At 37.6% G+C, this 19,753-nt stretch overlaps 1 protein-coding gene across 2 annotated transcripts in view; it reads left to right on the top strand.

The window, feature by feature from the left end:
- Positions 1-19,753, top strand: part of LOC105227207 (calcium-transporting ATPase type 2C member 1) — a 110,957-nt gene that overhangs the window by 45,199 nt on the left and 46,005 nt on the right. The window lies entirely within an intron of this gene.

Raw genomic sequence — 19,753 nt, forward strand, 5'->3', positions numbered from 1 at the left:
CAGCGCTGTCCATCACGCGCCAAAAGCAGCTGTTAAACTAAAATCTAGCACATCAGCTCACTTGCGCCGCATTGCATAATGCATAATGCAAAACCTTAAATGCAACTGAATTTATATTCAGCTGAGTATAGCTATATGTATATATGTATATGTACATGTATATATTTATGTATATAGGTGTGTGCGTTTGAGTTTGACGTGGCATGCAACCAAAGTGTGATCTACGCCACGTCAACAGTCTTGTGGCAGGGTGTGGTTTTAAACAGTTGCCAGGTTATTCGGCGTTTTAGTGCCGGTGTTTACACACAAACACACATTTTTATACCCAGGACAGGTTAAATTAAGCTCGCCATGATGTTTGTAAGACTCAGAAGAAAAGGTAGGAGGCTGAACAAAATATATCAGTAATCAGCGTGATGAGCTGTATCGATTTAGTCGTGTCCATCTCTCCACCTATAAGTCTGTATTTAGACGAATTATCCTGAATATATCGATCCGAAATTTTGCACATATTGTTTTCTCTCTAAGAAGCTGATCATATGTCGGAACCGCTGATTTTGGACATAGCTGCCATACAAACTGAACGATTAAAATCAAGTGCTTGAGTGGAAAACTTTTTTGCTTTATGAGCAATCTTCTTCAAAACTTAATGTGGATTATTTTTTAAGGCAGTGCTAAAATATGTGAAGAAATTTTTCGGATCGGACTACTGTAGCATATAGTTGCCATACAAACTGAACGATCAAAATCAAGTGCTTGTATGCAAAACTTTTTTGTTTGACGAGATATTTACACGAAATCCTGCGCAGATTTTTTTTTTCAAAAAAACGACATAATCTCCGAAAAAAATATACAGATCGGATCACTATAGCATATAGCTGCCATACAAACTGTTGAAACAAAATTATGTTTTTTGTGAAAACTGTTTAATTTTGAGTGGTATCTTATTTCGGTGCCAGTGAATTTACCGTTATATATAGTTATTCTATTCACCCACCTAAAATACGGCTAGGCGCCTCCCATTGTCACACCTCAAACGTGCGCCTTAATCACAATTTATGTACGCTTTGCTCAGCTTAGCATTCCATAGTATGTTATGTACATATGTGTCTGTATTAGTGACTGGTGCTTTATTGTTTTTGTATGTATGTGTGTGCTCTCTGACTATCGCCTGCTGTTCGTGGCTAACACTGCTGGCTCGTATTGTTATCGCTTGGTCAAATGCATTCATTCGGTTGTGGCATAAACACCGGTTGCCAGCGCAACAGCTTTACGGTCATTTACCTCAAAATAAATATCGCAATACAATCGTACAAACAATTCAATATTTAGATTGCAAATTCTAAAAATACACAAACACACATACATATACGTGTGCATATATTTGCTTTTAGCTGTGTAGTTGAAATTGATGATTGCGGTTGCACTTTATTTGCATGCATAAATTTTGATTTGGCATTTCTGACTCGTGCCACAGACGCTGTGTGAGTTGTACTCACTTAATTGCTAGATTTGCTGTTGGTTTAAAATTGGCTATCATGTTTATAATAAATTTAAATTGCTATTTGCTTGTTCTTATGTGTAAAGAAGTGAATTAGCCAAATGGTTTGTTAACAATGAAACCTTTAAAAAGGTATTTCCAGATCACTGAGCTGTGCCAGCCCAAAATAAGTCAAAATCTAAAAAACTCACCGCAAAGTCGGTCAAAAATCAAGCTGTTGCTCAAAATTTTCTCTGAGTACCGGGGTGTGTTTTACCACGAATTCATTCCATAGGGTCAAATGGTCAATATTGAATACTACTTGGCCAATTTGAGGCGTTTGCCTGAAGAAATATGTCGTAAACGATCGGAATCTAGCATCATTGTAACTGATTTTTGGGTCAAACACCTAACGAAAGTAATCGCCCAGCCAACGTATTGGTCAGATTTGGCCTTCCATGGCTTTTTTCTGTTTTCGAAACTGAAAAATTGGCTTCGTGTGAAGCGTCATGAGTCCAGTGAAGTTCAGCCTAGACTTGTAATAAGTGTAAGGAAAGTTTAGTTAAATGTTAGCATGCTTGTATTACCCCGAAAGTATATTTTGAGTTTGATATTTTGCCGAAATTTTGTGATCGACGTATGGACCCGGATTTTTATCCGTCCGAGGATTGTCAAACCGGCAGTAACCGTCCAATCTACTTCAGTAAGGTATCCTACCTGCCAATAACCGCGTAAAGAAGAAGAACAGGCGTCTTCTGCCGCTATAAGAACAACAATATTTGTAATAAAAAATTTTAAAATTCCTTTTTTTGTCAGTCCGGGTCAAATTTGATCAATGTCTCAATATCAACATTTGAGAGGTCTGTGAGTCCTCTGAAAAATTTTTCCAAGCAATCATTTGATCGATAAGAAAGATTCCGTACTCATGACATTTTGGTTTTGCGTATCTGGAATGGACCCGGATTTTAATCCGGCCAACAACTGTTAAACTGGCAACACCCCTCCACATTATTTCTGTATTGTTTTCTGCCAATACCACTACAATAAGATTTGTATTAAAATTTTTTAAAATTTTTGTTTTTTGGTCAATCCGGGTCAAATTTGATCAATGGCTCAATATCAATATTTGAGATGCCTGTGAGTCTTCTGAAACATTTTTCTAAGCGATCATTTCATCGATAAGAAGTTTTAGCAATTTCTTTTTTTTTTGTCAATCCGGGTCAAATTTGATCAACATCTCAATAGCAGCCTCAAAACATTTGAGAGGTCTGTGAGTTCTCTGAAACATTTTTCCAAGCAATCAGTATCTATTGCTGTTGTGAAGTCCAAGAGTCTTATCTATAGTTTTCTCTTTCTAATTCATAAACAAACTTTTGAGTAACTCAGTAATCGCCTGTTTCGGGTATGTGTCGGAAATTGGACTATTCGCATAATATCGCTTTTTACTTGCAAATCATTACTCAGAAATTAGAAATTGACGTCGTCTAGGTGGGTAATGTCATAAGAACCAAACTTCTTAGAAATCAAAGTCATACATCGGTTCTTTGGAAAATTTGGCACCTTAACACTCAGTCTAGTCGATTGCTTGTCGATAGCAATTTTCCTAAGGATCAAAGATACTGTCATCAAGGTATGACTTCATTGTAGCGTATCAAGAAGATGTTCACAGAACCAATTAAGCCACCAGGAAGTTCTCTGGAAGACACTGTACCTTCCTGACGATGATCATTTTCCCACGATTAATTTGACGTCGACCAGAAACGCAGATACCTGGCTTATGGTCTAGCAAAATTTGCGACAAAGCTTTTCTGATAGTGTTAGGGAACTCTCATATGAAGTTAACTGTTAAGCTTTTTTTCTTTTTAATTTTTTTCAATCCTTAAACTTGAAGTCAAACCCCAACTATTACCTTTCCCTTTACTTTGTAAATATTTATTTGCCTTTATTAGCGGTTGGTAATTTGCGCTCAACACAACCTGCCGCACTTCCTCACTTCGTGTGGTCGGTCGAACTTTGTCGCAATTTGTGCCAAGGCACACATTTATGTTCGTTTGCGAGTTAGAAACTTGTAAACGCACACAAACAAATACATATGTATGTGGCCGTGCTTGGAAAGCAGTATAAGTAATTTTGTTATTTAGTTATACTAAGAGACAAGCTGTAAAGTTTGTAATACACTAGCTGTGAAGCTTGGGGAATAAAGTTAGCGCTGCCGTGAGAGCCAATTTTAGTTTGAGTGATTGTGTGCAGGTGCAAGGGCTGACACAAACTAGTGTGAGTGTATAGTAAAGGTGTGTTTTTTTTAACTCAGAATAGTGTTTCCTTAGGGTCAGTCTTCCCATTCCTCAAAAAATCTTTCCTTTTCTTCACAAAAGATATACATATATATTTTTCTCTGGTTGGCAAAACACCACACTTTTGTGTACATACATATATAGTTTGTGTCTATATTTTTGTATATCTAAAATATTATGTTCTTGAAAAGTTTTTAGCCGCCTTTGTATGGCGTGCACTACACTCAGCCTGGCGCAACAACTAATTTTCCGTCTTACTTTTCCACTTATCCCAGTTATAAAGTGTCTACATTTTTGTTCCGTTTGGCTTTTAAAGTTTTCCACAAAGCATTTTGTTGGTTTTATAATAGATGTATACATATTATTTATATATGTATATAGCTATATTGAGTTTTCTCATCAATTCTTTTCACACATATATTAATACAGTAACAACATATTCGTTGTCAGCCGCTTAGTTAAGTGAATTCAATGTGACTTTTATTTTATTTACACTTGAGAACGATTTGTGGTGCTACGAAAAGCCGGAAACGGAAGTTGATTGTGAAGTAGAAGAATGCATGGCATAGAAAAGATATATTGTAGAACGAAGACTGCTAGATATATGTATATCATTGTAAATACGGTCGGTGTATATGTTTATTTTAAATAAGTATTAGAAGATGTGCTTGTGCTAAAAATAGTGTCAATAATATTCTTTCGAAAAAAGTTCGGAATGCTTAAGACTCAAGCGTATTATTATATTTTTTTTCGCTAAAATCACCTTCAATTTATATATTTATTGATAAAGCGCCCAAATGTAGGCAACTTTTGGTATGCATCTAACAAAAAATAAACACTGAACGTTGACTTTGAACTCGATGACATTATGTTGGGAGAAACTTATATTATTTTCTTAATTATTTTATATTCATGTGGTAAAATCATGTCGCTCTAGTTCAGTGCTTTAGTTTTTCTTCTTTGCTGGCGTAGACACCGCTAACGCGACTATAGCCGAGCTTTAGTATATATATCTAAAATGGTCAATAATAAGAATACCAGTCTGAATACCAATATATAAATATTTCTGTATTCGACTTCGCTTAAATAACTAACAATAAAAAGGTTAAGGCGCCCGAAAGTAGGCAACATTTTTATAACACCACAAAAAATCTGAAGGTTTTGAATGATTAAAGGAAAATGTAACATACCTTTAGGACGAAATTGACAAAATAAATGAAAATTGTGATAAATGGGTAGTTTCCCTATTTTTTTCCCCCAAAACAGGGCGTATTAAGTTTTACACTAAGTTTAGTTTCTCAGTTTTAGAGATAATGAACTGAAATTTTGCACACATGCTTTTTTCTCTGTTTAATTGCTAATTTGTCGAAACCGTCGTTATCGGACCACTATAACATATAGCTGCCATACAAAGTGAACGATCGAAATCAGGTTTTTGTTTGCAAAACTTTTTATTTGTCAAAATATCTTTACGAAATTTGGCATAGACTATTCCTAGAGACAGTGCTACAATCTCAGAACAAATCATGCAGGTCGGACTGCTATAACATATAGCTGCCATACAAAATGAGCGATCAACATCAAGTTCTTGTATGGAGAACTTTTTTATTTGAGGAGATGTCTTTACCAGATTTTTCATAGATTATTTTTAGATACAGCGCTACAATCCCCAAATGAATTATGTAGATCGTACTACTATAGCATATAGCTGCCATACACACTAGTCGTTCAAAATCAAGTTTTTGTATGAAAACTTTTTGTTTATTGAAGGTATAATATGTTTTTTTCTTGTTTACGTTAATATTTATATATACTTATTTACATGCTCATTCGATTTTCCAAAATTTAATTTGAATTACCGTAATTTAACAGCCGCATATATGCACATATTTACTCCGTTAAAAGCCCTGCACACTTCCGTTGCAGCGCGTTTTATCAAATCAGCATTATCCTGCAACCAAATACTGACCCAGATTCTATGTTTTAGCTATTGGGGCACGTGCGCCCTAGCTGCGCTTACAAAACTTCCGTTAGCAAACAAATTGAAATCATAACGCATGCGATTCATAAACAAATCCATTTGGCACTTTGCTATGTTCCTGCATTTTCCGCTTTTGTACATTTATTTTCGTGAGCCAACAAAGTGCAGCGCAACATTGTGTAACAAGTGCTCCCTTGCGGCCGGAAAATGCAATTTATTGCACATTGTAGCGCGCATATGTGACGCCAAGCGCGCCCGGAAAGTTTCGCTCGCACACGCTCGTGTATTGAATTGCAAATAAATGAAACAAATATAAGTGACATGCAACGCCCACGTAACGGGATTGCCGCAAATCGAATGCAACAAAGGCGAAGTTGAACGGAAATAAAATAGAAAATAATATTTGCTGGCAAATTGAATAACAAAAATGGTGGCCAACGGAAATGACGGAAAGTTACTGGCGAAATTGCTATGCAATTTAAGCGAAAACAAAATGCCATTTCACGCACACACACACAGCGATTGCATATTTGCATATTTGTGTGTGTGTAGCAAAGCATAACGCGAACTCAGACACACACACGCATGCGTGCGGATTGAAATTGCCTGGCTGTCTTCGACCAGCGCGCTATTTGTATCGCTTGTATGTATGTATGTATGATATTTGTATCAGACATTGTGTGTTATATATCTACGTATGTATGTACCTATGCATTTCTCCGACAATTTGTATTTAATTGTGTACCTTTGCCTCCGCGTGCTCAGCAACAATTTGTTGTAGCACCTAGCTATGCCTGTATGTATTAGTGCATTGCTGCTCGCGTGCGTGTTCTCTCTTAATTGTATGCCTGCACACATCCCCACAGCCACACATCCCAACATGCACACATCTTCAGCAACACACATGCCGCTCGCTTAATTTATCTCTTCATTTTATTTGTTTGCCTGTCTGCGTGTGCATATGCAAATGCCTTTCCTATCTGCTTCCTATTTATCTGTTTGCCTTTTTGCTCCTACCGTCCCTTCTCTGCCACGCTTGAGTTATACACTTAACCTTATTTCACTCCACTTATTTAATAACTCCATTAGTCCGTTTGCTGCTGCCACTGTGTGGCTCTGCCACTGTGTTGCATGCGACTGCCAATGTCCTTCTGTGTTGCCACATTAATATTTATGCCACATCCATTTGCATTGCACAGCCGTTCATTTGTTGCTTTATACAAACCGTTTGCAAATACCTTTTGCTTTCCTTTCAGGGAGTGTTGCTAAAAGTTTTCGAGCTGCTAAGCTTCCAAGGATTAAGTTTTAGTCAATGTAGAAACCAAAATTGTATTGAAAATATGGCAACGCCGTAATTATTTGTGAGTTATTATACTTATATTATATATATTTATATATACGTTCACAACGGCATCATTTTTGAAGAAATGTGGGCCAGTGAACCACCCCAAGCCGTTTTTTTTCTGGATAAAATGGCAGCTTTTGTATCTCTTCAGTTTGCTCTTCGTCGATTTTTTGATGCTTTATTGTCTATCTGTGGAGAGGTATTATATCACGTCATACCCGCAGTGACTGCTTCTCGCCTTATAAACTGATAGCGCTCATAGAGATCTAATATTCCAACTTAGTCCTCTTCATGTGATGATTTCCTTCGCTTTCCATATATTGTATCTTCAGCTTCATTCACCTAAACTGAATGCCGGTATATTTCCACATATAGCCTGTCAATACCATATTCAACTCAAACTGCAAGCCATTGCCTATTATTTATTTACGTTGGCAATATAGTTTGCAATTTATTGATTTACAAATACATGTAAGCAATCCAGAAAATCCACTTGCATTGAAAAAAAAAGAAATAATGCAACAAAAAAATCCATAAAACAAATGCAACACGAAATGAAAATGCGAAAAGCGCCGGTTATGTCAAATGCGCATATGAAAAAATAAATAAGCATTATTTTAGTAAAAGGAAATGTCGAATTATTTTATCTCCTCAATGTAATATAAAAAGCAGAAGGCAGTAAAAGCCACGTAGAGACCCTCATCCTTGTGCACCGCCCACGAGTGCAAGCAAGCGGTGGGTGAGCACTTCCGGGAATTGATATGTCGCCTGCATACGCACACACAAACACATGCAGGTGCAAAGCAGGAAAATGGCATATGAAAGGCCACTTTAGGCGACCCTGGACGGCATTGACATTTTCCGCAGCTGCAGGTGGCTTCAACCAAAGACACAGAGTGGGCGGCAGGTGCAAAATATGAGCGCTTGCATTATCTCTTTGCTATAAATCAATGCGACAACGCGCACGTTCCGCTTACGACAGACCGACAGACAAGAAATCTCGACGAAAGATATAAAAACGAAGCGACGAGCTAATAGAGAAGTAGCAAAAATGCAGGTCCACGTAATCAGTATGCAGAAATCAGAGGGAGCAATATTTATTGAGAATGCGCCGCAAGCAAATATTCTTCAATTTGAATGCATATTTCATAGGTCATATAACTGTTGTCTATTTGTATTTGTGGCAAAAGAGTTTTGCTGACATTATGTAAATAGATACATGAACAAGTATGTGTGTTTAAGCGCCCTTTGGCCAAAGGTTAGCGTGGGTGACGAATTGATGGCAGGCAATCAGTTGATTGCTGATTGCATGCGATAAAGTCAGACATAAAAAAGTAAATGTATTACGGTGGACGAAAGTATATAAGTGAGGATATTACACGACAAATTTTAATAAACCTGTGCTGATAATTCCCGGACTGTGTGGCGCACCTTTCGTTAGGTGTGGGCTTTGGCATTGGTGGTGAGCTTCGCTGACTTTGCGCTCAAGGCTAGTGAAAGGGTTGTTTAGATTCCTTATCTTTAGCATCGAGCTATTTTGTGATTAGAGTGGTTTGGGCACCTGACCACACTCGGTACTGTGGGAAACTGTAAGGCTGATGACATTGCTAGGGAAATCACTTCGGAATGGGAATAAGTAGGAGCTTCGTTCATTGCTGGACTGTTGGACATCAGACCAGCTCTGGTAGCGAAGGTCAACTACCAGCAACTGTGCAGGCGCAAGATCCCTTAGGCGTAGGGTAAATCGAAAGAGGTCTTGGGAACTCTTCGCTTTCAGCAAGGGTCACCTTTCACTAACTGGACATTGTCCAGTCGGGATTCATGTAGTAAGATTAAATATCTTACCGAATGCCAGCTGCATCAGCTCTTTGGAAGAAGATCAGATAGAATCATCTCAATACTTCCTTCCTATATGTCCCGCTTTTGTCAGAACAGGGCAAAAATACTTCGGAGCTCATACTTTCAGACATCCAGTTGATTCAGGTGATTTTCGCCTGACTTCACAAAGGACTGAACACAAGTCTAAGTGTGATCCCTAAGTCATGCTGAGAGACCCCTTTGCTGAATGCTCCCGCAAAATCGGCGGGGCGACTATTGGTTGCTGAAGAATTTACATGTAAACATATATTTACATCGACGGGTAATGACGGTTAGGCAAGCACCGACTACATGATCCCATATTTCAATAAGGAAAGAGGGTTCAGGGTATACAGAGAAAAAATGGTCTTCGTTATTGGGAAAGCCACAGAGCTAACCTCTAATGCATCAGCGGACAATGATAAATTACTGCTGTTCCACAAGTCCATATATAAAAATGTTCATTATACACTCGAAGAGTTGGCTTTAAAGGATCTTTTTTCAAAATTAGTCGATTATGTTTTTACTGTAACCTATATTTATTTGAAATACTAATAGGTCTGTGGCTTGGTCTTCTATGCAACCACATATTGGTGCTGTTCCACAAGTTCATATATACAAATGTTGAATATACAGTCGAAGGGTTGCCATTAGAAGTTCTTACGGTGAAGTTTAGAATATATAAGAAATCTGCTCAGGTTTTCATTCAGGATTTGTTCTTATCTGGACTATAGCTTCAATCATCCTACAATATCTAAAGGAAATTTGAGCCTTATGTAGTAAAATTTTGGTTTACTAGTTCACCTAGTCTTTGACTGTAACCTCAATCAACTCTCCCTCTCTTTTATAGTCCTAGGTACATACAAAACTCACTGTTACTCTCTTATTCAATCTATCAATGCACCCTATCAGTTTGTGAGCTTCTTTAAGCTCTCTAAATTTTCTGCTGACTTCCAGCCAGTCATTTCGGTATCATTAAACTCCTTCGCACCCCATTATTAACACTGCATTTACTGTTACTATTCCATGTACCGTATTTGCACTCAGCACATTGGCAATGAAATAAAAAGAATGCGTTGATATAAATCCTTGTCGACGCAAATATTTACTTTTATGTCACTGTTGGTTAAAGAAAATTGAACATAAAATGCAGCACACATCCATTACAATGGTTTAACCAAAGAACCAGTCATTCATCCAGATGAGCGAACGTATACCCATATGCAAGTGAGCGGATAAGATAAGCACACTATATAAGACATGCAAGGCGGAATATATAACAATGCGACTGACTGTCACACATCCATAGGGAACGCAGTGCAGCAGGGGTCTGGCTGTCTAGCAAAAGGCGGTGCACCGAGGTACCGACGACTATCAAGCAGTGAGTGGGCGTGTGGGCGTACCGTTTATGTACTCCAGCTGCCGTTTGGCGGTCCATTGAGTGTTACTGCTGGTGTTTTGTCATTGTAGGAGCCACATCACAGTCACCCACTGAGAAAGTTGATGAAGCTTCAGTGCGCCCGAAACCAATCCTCGTAAAGTGTTTGTGCTTGTCGTTGGCGCTTAAATTGCACGTCGCCGGTACATATGTATGTAGTTTTATCAACGCTTGATATGAGCAGCACACATACGCACATATTTTTTATACATGCGTGCTTATATATATACATATTTAGTGTATGAATGTACTTGCGCCATCCTGACGTGCAATCCTTGTGCCACAGACAGTCTACTATGTTGTGGCAGGACAGCACCTAAAGGCTGCTCCGGCTATAAAACTATTTCTTCCGACTTGCGTGTCTTCTGCACTTGGCAGTGAAAAGTGCCTGACACGTTGCTGTCATTTGCTGTAAGGGCGTACAGCCGCCGCACCCAGTGTCTGCTAATGTTTATGTATTTTCTTTTGATTCATATACAAAAAAAAAAATAATAATAAGAAAAAATGTTAACTTCTATAATACCATTCACAGTTGCATTTCTTGTGACATAAAAGGGTATAAAAAGATCTTTAACTTGATTTCGGACGGTCAGTTTGTATGGCAGCTACATACATATATGCTGTAGTGGTACGATCTGAACAAACTGGTTGAAGATTGTAGCATTATCTTAGAGAATAGTCTGTGCCAAATTTCTTGAAGATATCTTTCCAAATAAAAAAGTTTTTCATACAGGGACTTGAGTTTGCGCGCTAAATTTGTGTGACAGCTATATGCCATAGCAGTCCGGAATTTCGGCGTCTCCGACAAATGAGTAGCTTTTTGAGAAGGAAAGAACGTGTGTAAAATTTCAGATCGAAACTGAGCTAGGTTCGCCTATAGACAATCCGATAGACCAAGAGATGGACACTCTAAGTAGACTCAGCTCGCCATGCTGATCAGTTTTATATATATAATTTATATGGGTTTCTACGTTGGCTTAAAAGTGTTATAAACTTCGTGGCATAACTGTTTAGGGTATAAAAACAGTAACGTACTACGCCTTTGACTGCCACACGGATTTATGCTCGTATTTTCTTCTTACTCCATTCTATCCTTCACAATGGCATTTGTAATTTAATTTAAGTAGCCGGTCAACATGCTTCGATGTGGTTGAGCATGTGTGAATCTGTTGAGTTATATACATATCTATATGTACGCACACACACATATATATAACAACAAATTGCTGTAAAACAATATAAATGTGTTCTCTGACATTTTAAATGTACTCCTTACTTCCGCATGGAATTTTATTCATCTTACATCTGTCCTGTGCTTCGTTGTTCATTCCTCTTATATATTGTCTTACTATTCAATAGAGTGTGGTAACGAAGTAGGGAATACATGAACTTCACATATCGCATTAGCTTCTATTATATTGGGGGACATTTCGTTTGGGCGATATTTATTTGCGGGGATAATACCAAGTGCTAGGTATGTTTATAATCGATATTCTCGAACTCTATTATAATTTTTGCTGAGAAAAGGCTATCGGATCTCTATCATTCGTACGTCTGGTGTATCTGCTCTTTGGTCACAGAAACGACACAGATCGTCGGAACTGATCAGTAATATGTGCAGATGACACCGTGTGCAAAAAAAAATTGCTATCGTAATTTGTGTCTAGAAAGAGTGCTTAACTTCTTGAACCTTGTTGTATCGAACTCTCCCAGAAACAGTCTGTCTGTCAAAGCCTAGACAATAGCCACTGGCATTTTTTACTGACTCTTTTCATAGGTCCTTTCGTTAACTGGGGGGCCCACAGCCAAGAACGTTCTGGACCTATCGAACTAGTTGTCGTAGCTTCACTCGCTAGGCGATCGATTTATTATAACAGTTTTTTGTATATTATATTTGAGGCACATATATCAACTGAATTTGTTTCTGAAATTGATAAGGATAAGGAGTGAAAAAATAGCGGTTTCGAAAACCATTATTTGTGGATTTTTTTAACCTTATTCTTTATCTCCCTTTTTCTAAAAGGTTTTCTCTTTCGAAATAAATACCTAGAAATTAAATGTCCATTTCAATATATAAAAAATATTGCCGATAACATTGGTTTTCAATTAAAAAATATTTAACGCTTGCTGAAAGCTCAAAATGCACTTAAAAACATAATTTCTGCAAACCCCAGAGGTGTTAACTCTTTCAATTTTAAAAGCAATCATAAAGATATCAAGCACACAAGTGCGTAAGATTCACGTAAATTACAGTGCAGCAATATGACAAAGCTTACATAACGGCATACCAAGTTTATATGTAAGAAAGTTATGCTTTTGTTAAGCTTCGCTGCTAAGTAATGAGAAGCGGAGCACTTTGTAAACTGAGCAAGAAATATGCTGTCTCCAAAAGTGCTATAAAAAGCATATTTTTGGTGAAACTTTTAGTGGCTTAAAAGTGTAAGTAGTCATTTTGGGTATGAGTGTCAGTACAGAATCATTTTTATGGGGGAAAATTAAAGCTGAAGATTAGTTTAAGTTTTGTCCTCTTTTATCCAAATCCATTTGAACGTTTTTCGATTTTACTTCACCTTTATAACTCCCAAATTATGTATGCAAGTCAGTAAACCTATTAGTTAGGCTATTCATTAAACTTCTATGGAGTCAACCAAGAATATGGAGAAATTCGGAGACTTTCTCTTTGATTTCATGCCACACTCACACTTTCTTCGAAACTATTTGCAAATATATACCTTTCACATTACTTTTACAGTGCAAACTGGTTGTAATTTTAACATTTTCCACATCATTAAATGAAAAGGTTGAACACTTATTTATGGCAAGCAGTGACGCCTGACGTACGCCACTGTGTTGAAATTGAAGTGTATGAAGAGTAAGTGAACGTAGTGTGAGTTCCAAGTCCAAAAAAAAAAATAAATTTATATATTTTAAATATTTTTTTCACTATTTTTTAAGTGGTTTTCCTTTAGTGCGGTCTTCATGTATATTCTCACGTACTGCTATGTTCTTCCACTCAGCGCTGCAATTACAGCTATTTCTCGTTTTAAAATATTTCGCTGTAAGTCTGCCCGTGCTGTCGCCTTGCCTTGTTCCTGCTGTGTAAAAATACCCTTTTAAGCGCCAGTAATTTGCCAACATCATAAAAAATAACGACGCTCATTTATTACTTTTCAAATGCAACGCTGCAAGTGGCGCTACCAAATAGCTCAACACTATATAATATTCTACTCACATAACCACTCACTCACACTCTCCGTCTCTTTTTACGTCATTGCCGCTTGTAACACCTGCTCTTTTGCGCTGCCTTTCCCTCACGCGCCTTATAGCTGCCTCTGCTCGTACTTTCGCAAGCACGGGAACGCTTATATGTGTCTAAAATGCAACGCTGTGTGCGTCATAATTCATTTGTACGCGCGTAAAACTTTAAAGTCCTATGAATTATGCAAACATTTGTTAGCACTTCATTTTTCTCGACGGAATATTCTTTGTTGCCACATTTTAGTTTATAAATTCATTTTTTATAATTTTTTTTTTGTAATTTTTTTTATATTTTTTTGTAATTTTTTTATACTTTTCTTTATACTTTTTTTGAGCGCTGCACACCTACCTTTTTAGCGTCATTTTTTTTTTTTTTGCTTTGGCGCTTCCGTTTTTCTGTGCAACAATAAAATATGAATTCCATTCGTGCATTTGTCTGTCTTTTCAATTATGCGCTGACACTGACAGCTGTTCGTGCGCACTTTTTTTCAGTTTTAGTTTATTTTCCTTGTTTTTGTAGCGCCGCCATTTTTGTGCTCATTTTCACGCCCTGCTTTCAAGCTTAGTAAACCCTGTGGGCCTCGCTTTGTATATACTCGTTGCTGTTTCAGATTTTTCTGTGTCGAGTGTGTTTGACGTTGACTTATAAATTAGAATTTAAGTACCGTTAAACGAGATTAGTAGTTTTTTTTGGTAGTAAATTACGTTTGTCGAAATATTTTTTGTGACGTGTCGCTGTTCATTGATTGCTAAGTTAATGGCTTTTAAGTATTTCAGCCCACTTCGTACTGCTTTTGAATATTTTGAGTTTTTTTGTTTCTGTAAGCCAAGACCCGAACCCATTCGATGCAAATAGCGCACTAAGCTAGTTCCCAAACCAATTTGAAGCAAAAAAGTCGTTTTCTTTGCGACTGTGCGACTGCAAGATATTTTTGGTCTCGCTGAAGATCTTTTGAACCACTTGCCGTTAGCAAATATAGCGGTTCTTACTGAACATTGTCTATAGGCGGTAATATTGACAGACCTAAGTTGTCAAAGTGGTATGGAGGCGGGTGAGGTAGACACATTCAGGCACTTTCGCCTTCATCATCCTTTGCAAGGTTGAGGATGAAACATCACGGTAGTTTTAATTTTGGTGAACCAACACATATAGTCAAAACTGGCATTGAACAAATTTGTGATTGGTTCAAAGCGGTTTTTCGACTTGCATAGGTCTTCTATTATCTTCCCTTGCCTTTTCTCCTCTCCTCATATAGCTTCAGCTGCTTTTTTCTCCCTTTGGGTTTGCTCCCCTTGCTTGTTCTCCTCTCCTCACTTTGCTTCAGCTCGTATTTTCCCCTTTATGGTTTGCTTTGAATTTTCCTTTTTTTCGACCGCATTTCCGCCAATCCATTAGTAAAATTATTAAATCACCAAAATGCGCTCATAATTCTTCACTTTACTATCATTATTATTAAATTTATTAAATTTGTTTTATTTTCATAATTTGCCTAATTGTTTTGGTAATTTCTCGCCATAACTTTTCGCCTGACAGTTAATATACTTAAGTACTCACACTTACTGCCACAACTCTTTTGTGCTTTTGTGCTTCCATCTGCATGCTCTCAACCATTTTTTGCCACGCTTTCTTGTGCAAATTTAAATTTTCGTATATCCTTCCGTTTTCCGCTTTCGCGCTTTTCGCTTTTCCGCGTTTAGTGTAAGTGCATGCAATTTGTGAAATTTCAGCGCATAACAAATGAAAATGATTTATGGTGCGCGACAATGCGCGTCACTTAAAATGGCAGCGATTTCATTTTATTATTCATTTGTTTCATTTAACTCATTCAGTTTTTATGGTCCACCGCAAAATTGTGTGTTTCCCGTGGAATTTAAATTGAAATTCGCAGTGACATTTAAAAAGGAAAGAATCAAAAAAAAAAAAATTAAAAAAAAATCAAAAAAAAAGGAAGAAATTCAACTCCACGAATTACTCGTAATAAAGCGCGTCGTTCAAATATTTTCCCTTACTCCTGTACTCCCTTACAGCAAACCAATTTTCTTACTTACATTTTTATTGAATTTCGCTCAAATAATTTTTTTTCCGACACAAACATTTACATGGCACTTTTTCATGCAACTCACTTATTACATTCTTACTTAACCTTTTTTTCACCCATTTTTCCGGTTGTACGACTTCACTATGCCTTTTTATGCGTTTTTCATGCATTTTTTTGCCAGTTTTTGTGCCATTCTCTCCGAGCAATCATTCGAATTGTATTCGCATACGTTCGAGCGATTCACCATTCAATTGTGCGTTTTCGAGCAGGTTGACCACTAGCCGCCGCAGCACTCCGTGCTTTTCGTCGCTCGCATTTTTGGTAAATCCACATCACGTTTGAATGCAGGAGCAACCATGCACGGACTGCTGTGGTCGCCTGCTGCTTTGCACATGAGTAGTTACAGTAGCTGCAACGCAAACGCTACGCTTTTCACGCATCCACGTGCACTGCCCTTGCAATTCCCCTCCATGCCAGGCTGCATTTACTGCACTATTGTTGGCTTCGCCTACTACACTGACTGCTAGCTAAAATTCTGCTAAAATTCCGTAATAAAATATTCAGTGAGCGCATGAAATTTTTCAGCTAAATTCAACATTTCAGCTTACGGTGCTTTTGACGTGTTGCATTTTTTTCGAACATTGACTTGTTATCAAATTTATGTCGAAATTGGATAGGATTTAATAGAAAAGGTGATTTCTTTTGAGGTTCCCCACTTTTTTAAAGAAAAAACACAGAAACTTAAAATTTAATAGGGAATGTTTATTATCATTCGAAAGAACATTATTTAGCATTTATTTTTTGAAAAGTATCTTTTTCAAATGTTGGCTGTGGCTACGACTCAGATGGTTCATCCGTTGAGTCCAATTTTCGTTACTCGTTCGAGCATTTCGACTGGTAAATGGTGAATGACATATGTGATGGTTTGCTCCAAGGGCTGAATTGAAGCGGGATTGTCGCATAGACTTTAGGCTTTATATATCCCCACAGAAAAAAGTCTAACCGTGTGATATCACACGATCTTGGTAGGCAAACGACTGGCCCAAAACGGGAAATTATCTGCTCACTGAATCATTCTCTAAATAAATACCTTGATTTATGATTTGTGTTGAAAGTGGCGCCGTTTTGTTGAAACCAAATGTCGCCGAGATCACGAGCTTCAATATCAGACAGCAAATAATCGGTTATCATGTCGCGATAAGGGTTGCCATTGACGGTTACTTGTCCACCAGCATCATTTTTGAAGAAATATGGACTGATGATTTCACTGGTTCATAAACCAAACCAAACCGTTATTTTTTCTGGATGAAATGACAGCTCTTGAATCTCTTCAGGTTGCTCTTCGTCCCAAATACGGCAATTTTGCTTATTTACACACCTATTAAGCGATAAATGGGCCTCATCGCTGAACATAATTTGGCTCGAGCCCATAGAGTGAAGTGATGTCGCTTGGGAAGGTCGATCGGCTTCAGTGCTTGCACAAGCTGTACTTTCAATTTAAGATCTCGACGTAAAAAGCGTGAAGTCATTCCAAACATCGGTCCGAGTAGCTCCGAACGGCGCCAAATTAACTTTCGATGGTCTTCGAGTACACTCCAACTTTATGTGTACATTTTTTCTGCTGAAAAAAGTCTTCTATGTCCTTTTCTTTATACTTCTCTTGTTTCTTTCTGGCGATACAGTGTTTGAATAATATTACTGTCTTTCAAAACTAAGGCTATAACTTTCTTTAATCACATTTTCCTTTCCACCTTTGTAACGCCTTAAACATCCCGTTAAACTTACAGTGCTTGCTAATTTTCATTGAGAATTTTTTTTCAATGTAAGCGTAATGGAATTTAATTAGTTGCTGAGCGAAATTGCAAATGCGTGGAGTGACATTGAGTATGAAAAGAGTAGAAGGTAAGCCTTTTACCCTGCCACCACTTTCTTTGATAACTTTCAAACGATAAAAGTGTAATAATGTTGAAAGGTTTCAAATTAGATATTAAAAAATAGATGATAGAAAAGATAACAGGAAATAAGTTCAGCGCTTGTTGGGTATACTGTAAAAGTTATGGAAACAGCGAAAGGATGAAAGATGTGTAATTTGCTTAAAAGTTATTGAGCAGCCAACAAGTAAGGTATGACACTTTTTTTTCAAATAAAAAATATATTTCCTATAAAGAGAAGAAGTTTAAATTGAGTCACATAAAGATTTTTATCTGATTTTAATGATAAAAGTTTATTATTATAAATTTTTTTTTTATGAATACTTATCTGTCACTTCCTTCTCTATTAGCCGGCTTTGCAAGAATGATATTGAAATATTAAACTGTAGACAGCACTTTGTGCGAACTTGGCATTGATGTTAACATCCTTACTAAATTTGTGGTAATCTGGTGCTCTATGTAAAGGAGTTTATGGGTAACACGAAGGATGAGTAACTGTGCTAGTGAAATCCATCGATTTTCGGTCAACCCTATGGCCTTACCTAACCTAGAATCTAGCATGGTGGAGCTTTTCAAGTTAAACAAACTTCAAATCTCCATAATTTTTTCCATTCTGAGAAAATATTTTCATTGTTTCACTCTGTCGAGGACTCATATCGAAAGCAAAAGCTTATATACAGTTAAAGTGGTAGGAAGGTTTCTCTATAAACAACAGTACACACTTTTATGGCTGAGCTAAATTGCATACCATTGATATTAAATTTATTCGATAAAGGTTCATAAGGAGAGGAGTTCCAAAAGACCACCACGAGGCTGATTACCGTAAGCTCGGCTATTGTATTATTTAGAACAAGAAATCTCCTACGATTTTAGATGATTGATCTGGTTGGTGGCTTTTCGATTCGCAGACATACAAGTATTTCGGGTCCTGGCGTAGTCGATCAGCATCAAACTAATTTGTGCTCCTTTATATGGCCACTGTAGTAAATGCCACAAGGACCTACTCGTTTCAGTCCTTGTCCCGTCCATCGCACTTGGGCGGTGATGCCAGCCTTTACTCTTACGAGGGCATCAACCAGCTGGTCAGCGCACTTTCTCATTTAAGGGACCGGACATTCCACGTGCAAGTCCCTACATTGTAATCTGTAATATATTTCCAGGGGTCTTCATCAAAAGAGGGGTCTCTAATCCGACGCTAACCCTGGTGAGGGCTGATTCACTTTAACCCGTATTCAAAGGGATGTTTTTTTTGGCTACCCAGACGATGCTTCGTCTAAGACCGGAAGTAGTGAGCTGCCATATGTAAAATAATCGTTACTGGCCACTCCCAAGTGAATGGCGCTCAGAGAACTTTCCTCACTTGCGTGATTTTTACATATGCCAAGTTATGAAAGTTGCCTTATCCACAATATTCTTCAGATTTAGACCCTTTTTTGTTGTTTAAATTTTATAAACTCTTTCGTCGGACAGAAATTTAAGTCGAATTCGGAGGTCATCCCGCCACGTGTGACTAATTTCAGATTCCCAGATGTGTTTGGCAGACGAGTAAAATATTATAAGGAGGTAGAGGAGATTATATTGATTTTTCCAAAATTTTTCGTTTATAACTTTAGGTCTTTCGGCAAAGATGGCCAACGTTTTTTGCCAATAACTCTTCATATACTATACATATATTAAGATATGCTTAATGCACGATTTTACATTAAATTCGTGCAAAATTATCCAAAGCATCTTACCCCAGCTTTTAACAGCTTCCAAAGTAGCTCCAGTAACCAGCAGCGCAACACAATGAAGGCGACAAATATCACGGAAAAGCGCATTAGAAAATGCACACGCTTACAAAGTTGCATGGCTCATTGGCGGCGCCGCTTAATCGACACCAACTGTTACGGCAATGTCATAAATTTCAACGTGATTATTTACAGCGTGCTTCGACATAGTGTCCGTGTACGTGTGTGTGTTTGAGTGCTGCCCAATGAATGTTCACTCGTTCGATTATTGGCCAACACATGTGTGACCAAAGTGAAGTGAGTCGTTGAAAGCTTTTACGCAAGCATGGGCACGTGGGGCGCACACTTACGAACACATATACACACATACAAGCGCAAACTATTTGAAAATTGTGTGGTG

Source organism: Bactrocera dorsalis, chromosome 5 (genome assembly GCF_023373825.1).
Source record: "Bactrocera dorsalis isolate Fly_Bdor chromosome 5, ASM2337382v1, whole genome shotgun sequence".
NCBI lineage: Eukaryota > Metazoa > Arthropoda > Insecta > Diptera > Tephritidae > Bactrocera > Bactrocera dorsalis.